Source organism: Colobus angolensis, unplaced genomic scaffold (genome assembly GCF_000951035.1).
Source record: "Colobus angolensis palliatus isolate OR3802 unplaced genomic scaffold, Cang.pa_1.0 Scaffold137, whole genome shotgun sequence".
Taxonomy (NCBI): Eukaryota; Metazoa; Chordata; class Mammalia; order Primates; family Cercopithecidae; genus Colobus; species Colobus angolensis.
In genome coordinates, this window is record NW_012114455.1 from 2,138,722 (window position 1) to 2,145,398 (window position 6,677).

Consider the following 6,677-nt stretch of genomic DNA (forward strand, 5'->3'; position numbering starts at 1 on the left):
TCTCTCTCTCTCCCTCTCTCTCTCTCTCTCCCTCTATCTCCCTCTTTCTCCCTCTCCCTCTTTCTGTCATGCTGGCACTGAACTCAAACTTCCAGCCTCCAGACAGAGTCTGGAGAAATAAATGTTTGTTGTGTAAGCCACCTAGTCTATAGCATTTGTTATAGCAGCCTGAGCTAAGGCACTGGTCTGGAATATCTTAAATTTTAAGCTTAAAACTATTGGGGCCTTACTGAATGACTCCTTTGAGAATGTGAAACCTCTCCCCAGAAATGTGCACATATATTCTGACTGAATATTGCATCCAACTTTGTAGGGATAAAAGGCCCCACACCAAAAACCTTGGCATCATCTGTGACCCCTCTCTTTCTCTCACACTAGCTGTCCACTATCTCTGCTGCTCCTGTTCCAGCCTGAGTCCCTCGTCTCTTCTCTGTATTACTACAAGAGCCTCTGTTAAGAGTCTCTTGTCCTCTTACAGTCTCTTCTCAACCTAGCAGCCAGGGTGAGTCTTTTAAAATATCGGTCAGATCCCATCACTCCTCTGTTTAGAACCCTTCCACGAGTGATTTTCTCTTTAAATAGAAGTTTGGCTCTAAGATCCACGGCTGACTTCTTTACTGCTGTGAGTCTTTGTTTACACGAAGTCAGCTTCTAGAGGAAAAATATGAATTGACCTATATCAAGTAAAGAGATTGAACTAATAAAAATCTTCCCATAAAGAAAACCCTAGGCCCATTATTTGATAGGTGAATTCTATCAAATAATATCAATCCTTTATGAAATCTCCTAGAAAACAGAGGAGGAATAAACACTTCCCTACTGATCCTACAAAACCAGTGTTACCTGATACTAGAGTCAGACAGACATTATAAGAAAAGAGAACTATAGATCATTGTCCATCATGAATTTAGACGAAAACCCTTTAAGATGTTAGCAAACTGAATCCAGCAACATATAAAAAAGGTTATATGCCATGACCAAATGGGATTTTTATCCCAGGAATTCAAGGTTGGCTTAACATTTGAAAATCAGTGTAATATACTATATTAATAGAATAATAAATAAAACTACATTATCGTCTCAGTAGATGTAGAAAAAACATTTCACAAAACCCAACACCATTCGTAGTAAAAACTCAACAAAGTAGTAACAGACGAAAACTTCCTCAACCTGATATAGGTCACCAGTGAAACATTTTCTGCTAACATTATGCTTTATAGTGAAAGATTGGATGCTTTCCCCTAAGATTGGAAACAAACCCAGAATGTCTGCTCTCACCATTTCTATTCAGCATTTTACTGTAAGTTCTATCTAGCCAGTGCAATAAGACAAAAATGTATTAGGTTGGAAAAGACAAAGTAAACTGTCTTTCTTCACAGACAAAATGCTCCTGTATGCAGAAAATCTTAAATTTACAAACAGCTATTAGGTTTAAAAAATGAGTTTATCAGCCAGGCATGCTGGCTCACGCTTGTAATCACAGCACTTTGGGAGGCCAAGGTGGGCAGATCACTTGACGCCAGAAGTTTGAGACCAGCCTGGCCAACATGGTGAAACCCCATCTCTACTAAAAATACAAAAAATTAGCCAGGCATGGTGGTGGATGCCTGTAATCCCAGCTACTCAGGAGGCTGAGATAGAAGAATCGCTTGAACCCAGAAGACAGAGATTGCAGTGAGCTGAGACTGCGCTATTGCACTTCAGCCTGGGCAACAAGAGTGAAACTCCATCTCTCAAAAAAACAAAAACAAAAACAAACAAAAAACAAAAAAGAGTTTAGCAAGATCTAAGCGTCATACACAAAAATTAATTGTGTGTTTATATAGATACACCATATATATAAAATCTTAGCAGTGAACAATCTGAAAATGAAATTAAGAAAATTTCATTCACAGTAGCATCAAACAGAATAAAATGCTTAGGGGTAAATTTATCAAAGGAAGTACAAGATGTACACTGAAAACTAGAAAACACTGCTGAGAAAAATTGAAGACCTAAAAAATTAAAGAGGCATTCCATGTTCATGAATGGGAATACTCAATATTGTTAAGGTGGCAATTAATCCTAAATTCATCTGTAGCTTTCACGCAATGCCTATCAAAATTCCAGCAACCATTTTTTTTTTGCAGATGTTGACAGACTAATCCTAAAATTCCTGTAAAAATGCAAAGGACCTAAAATAGCTGGAACCATTTTGAAATTCACTGTGGGAAAGGACAGTCTTTTTAAACAAATGATGTTGGAACAATTGGATATCTGTATGCAAAAATGAATTTAGGGTCTTCACAAATCACTAAAACTTAAAATGAATCAAGATTAAATATAAGAACTAAACTTGTAAAACTTATAGGAGAAAATATAGTAGTAAATTTTTGTGACCTTTGATTAGGCAGAGTTCTTAGAGACAATATCAAAAACACAATCTATAAGGAAAAAATTATCAAATTGAACTTGATTAAATTAAAAGTTTTTGTGCTTCTAAGATACCATTAAGTAAAGGAAAAGGCAAGCTACAAACTGAGAGAAAATATTTGCAAGTCATATATCTGTTAAAGGACTTATATCCAAGCTATAAAGAACTCCTATAACATAATAAGACATATGATTCCATTTAAAAATGGGCAATATATTTGAGTAGACATTTCACCAAAGAAGATATACAAATGGATAATTATCACATCAAAAGATGCTCAATATCATTATTCATTAGGGGAATGCAAATTAAAACCATAATGGAACACCGCTTCAAACCTGTAACAGTGTTGGCAAGGACGTAGAGAAACTGGAATGCTCATTTATTGCTGGTGGGAATGGATACAGCCACTTTGGAAAACAGCATTGCAGTTTCTTAACAAGTTGCGCATAAACTTTCCATATTATGTAGCCATTCCACTACTAGGCATCTACTCATGAAACGTGAAAACATACACCCACACACAGACTTGTTTGTGAATGTTCATAGCAACATTTTTTTTTTTTTTTTGGTATTTTTAGTAGAGATGGGATTTTGCCATGTTGGCCAAACTGGTCTTGAACTGCTGGCGTCAAGTGATCCACCCGTCTTGGCCTCCCAAAGTGCTGGGATTACAGGTGTAAGCCACCATACCTGGCCAGCAACATTCTTTATAATAGCCCCAAACTGGAAACAATCTGTCTGCCAACTAGTGAATGGATAAACAGAATGTGGTATATCCATATAATGGAATACTCTTCAGCAATAAAAAGAAGTGAACCACAGATACATGCTACAACACAGAAAAATCTCAAACACATTATTCCAAGAGAAAGGGGCCAGACACACAAGACCACATACGATATGATTCTACTCATACCATATATCCAGAAAAGGCAAATCTAAGAGAGAAGCACTGCACTGGTTGCCTGAGACTGGGTGGAAGTGAGGATTGGCAAGGGATCATTTTAGGGTGATGGAAATGTTCTAATACTGGATTGTGGGGGTGTTTGCACAACTCTATGAGTTTATTAAAAATAATTGAGTTGTACACTTAAAATGGATGAATTTAATGATATGTAGAGTTTACCCAAATAAAGCTGTTAAAAAATAAGGGGAAAGAAAAACGCCACTTCCCCATGAAGTCGATTCTAACCTCTCAACACCTCCTTTCCCTGGGAAACCCAACCCCTCATACTGTGCTCTACTTTTTTGAATAGCATTGATCACCTTCTAATACACTATAAAGTTTTCTTTTTATGTTTTTCGTCTGACTCCCTCTGCTACAATATGTTTCACAGAGGTAGGAGTTTTAAGTCTGTTTTCATTGTTAATGCATATTCCCAGAGTCTTGAACAGTACCTGGCATGTGGAAGGTACATATAGAGATGCTGAAAAATGAAATGAATGAAAATTCTTGACTAAAGGGCTCCTTCATCTCTAAAATTATTTAATCAAAGGTTTTTGAGGGTCTTTCTGGCATCTTGTGTTTCTTAGCAGAACTACTGCCCAGACCAAGTTGGCGTTTTGGGCTGAACCTGGACATGAGATGGGGAAGTCTCAGGGGACTCTGGCTAGGGCTCGGCATTGTCTGGAAGAGTTAGAGGACCCGCTCTCCCTTGCCCATGCCGCGTGCAGCCTCTAGCTATTTCCTTTCTTTGTTGACCTCAGTTGACCCATGTTTAAAATGAGTTCTCTCCAGCAGCCTAGTGACTTTGTGTGTGTCTGTGTGCAACAGAGGGGAAGGGAGCAGTGGGATTGGGGTTAGGGCAGAGATAGTCCTTCCTAAGGGGTGGCTGTGTGGCCATCAGCCATCTCGTCCCTTTCTTGCCTGCACCACTGAAGCTGCTGGGTAATCTCTCAGCTGCTAACATTATTTCTGACTTATTTTCACATGAAAACCTCTTCCTTTACATAAACATTTATAAACACACCTGGATCGACTTGTGAAAGTGCGACACTCTTTTTGGAAACCGGTTTTTATGGGTCGTGGGACTCAGGTATTTATTTTTGTGAGATGGAGGCTTCCGGGTGCCTGTGAACCTCCCCCTTGCAAAAACCTCCTTCACACGGACAGAACAATTTAGAGGCTCAGAGTGATGGAGAAAGATGCGGCTGGTGGCCGCCCAGAGGATGATACTGAATGGAATGGCAAATAAATGTTGCGGGTCTCGGGGCTCCCCAGGTTCATCTGAGGAGGAGGGGCTGCCAGGAAGGGTTTTTGGAAGCCTTGGCTTTGCTCTTCGAGCTGACTCCCCAATTCCGTGAGCCCTAGTTCAGTGGCAGGGTTCAAGCAGGGCTCCTGGGGTTCCCAGGGGCTAGAAAGAAACCTGTATCATAGTCCATGATTTTAGGGGGAGTCAGGCAGCAGAGAGAGTGGAGTTTGGGAAAGAGGAGGGGCATAACTGAGCGTAAAGGGCAAGGGTTTCAGAGCCAGAAGCGCCTGCATTCAGATTCTGGTTCTTTACCTTTCTTCCGTGTGACCTTGGGCAAGTTAATGAGCCTCTGTGTCTCAGCTTCCCCGTCCTTAAAAGGGGACACGGGACCTGCCTGGCAGAGTTGGTCAGAGGGCAGATGAAGGCACGCGAGTGGGTTCCCCAGCACAGTGCCTGCCATAGAGTGGCAGCTCACCAGCGTCACCCTCACCTTTCTCCTCTGCACTCAAGCAACTCACTTACTGCCCTTTCTGTGCATAGAAGGTGTGGCTGAACTTAGATCTCCTCATCCCTGCCTAGCGGGGCACATGCAGGGTGCAGCTCCTGGAGTTTGGGACCATCAGGACCTCTGAATGGGGACTCTGAAGCTGTGTCCAGTCCCTGTCTTTCCTAGGACCTATGAGAACTTCTCGTGAGTGAAAACCAGTCACCCAGGCATGGGCATTTCGTCTCTGATGAAGCCCCCAGCTTTTTGCTCTGATATCCTGTCACCATTTCTCATCGTTTCATGGGACGTACCTTCTGCTCCTGCTGGGGACTCTCACTCACAAGCCCTGTTCTGTTCCGCCTGGACTGATTTTCACCTTGCTCTTTCACCCAGGTGAACTCTTAGGCCTGGAATGCCCTCACCCCTCCTTCGTACTAAATCACGTCTCTGCCACCCTCCTAGGTTGGCTTCAGGCGGAGTTCCTCCAGGAAGGTAGCTGTGTTGAACACCCACTGCCTGACCTCTTCACGTTCTGTCCAAACTCTGAGACATTTTTGTAGCTGGTATGTAGGTCGTGAGGTTGACATTAGAAAGAACGTATCAGGTTCTCCAGCCTCTTTTTTTCTTTTTTCCCCCAGCCATTCTGTGTGTGTTCGTAAATGTGACATTCCCATGATGGACCCAGATTTTGCCAGCAGTTTGCAGAATAGTAAAGTTTTGAATCAGAGTCAACAGCTTCCAACTATCTGTCACTTTCCCGCCTTGTGGCATGCTGCCACCACAGAGGCACCAACATATCTCAGCACTCAAGCTGGGCCTGGTATGGTGGCTCACACCTGTAATCCCAGCACTTTGGGAGGCCAAGGTGGGGGAATCACCTGAGGTCAGGAGTTCAAGACCAGCCTGTCCAGCACGGTGAAACCTTGTCTCTACTAAAAATACAAAATATTAGCTGGGCGTGGTGGTGCACGCCTGTAATCCCAGGAGATTCACAGGAGAATCACTTGAACCCAGGAGGCAGAGGTTGCAGTGAGCCGAGATTACACCACTGTACTCCAGCCTGGACTGGATGACAGAGTAAGACTCCGTCTCAAAAAAAAAAAAAAAAAAAAAAAGGAATACACACCACTCAAAATGAGAACTTTGGATCTGGGCTAATATTTTACCTGGGGCTGAAATTGTCTTTGCAGAGCCTGCAACAAATTGTGCTCTGGGGATAGCTGGATAGGAAGGGAACATCTTTAAATGGTTCTGGCTCTCTTCTCTCTGAATCTTCCCCCCTCTCTTGGGCCAGCCCGTGACTTCACTCAGCTCCAGAACTGGCAGACCTGCTGCCATCATCTCATCTCTGGAGATGAATCCACTTCCTACCTATAGAAACAGGCATGCAAGAAAACTCAGCTTCTGCTTGACAACTCCCAGAGACAGGAAGCTTACTACTTAACTGAACTCTGTTAGTTTTAATTGTTGAGATAAGTAAGAAACGTCCTCCCTGGTGTTTTTCCTTTTCCTTCCTTCCTTCCTTCCTTCCTTCCTTCCTTCCTTCCTTCCTTCCTTCCTTCCTTCCTTCCTTCCTCCCTCC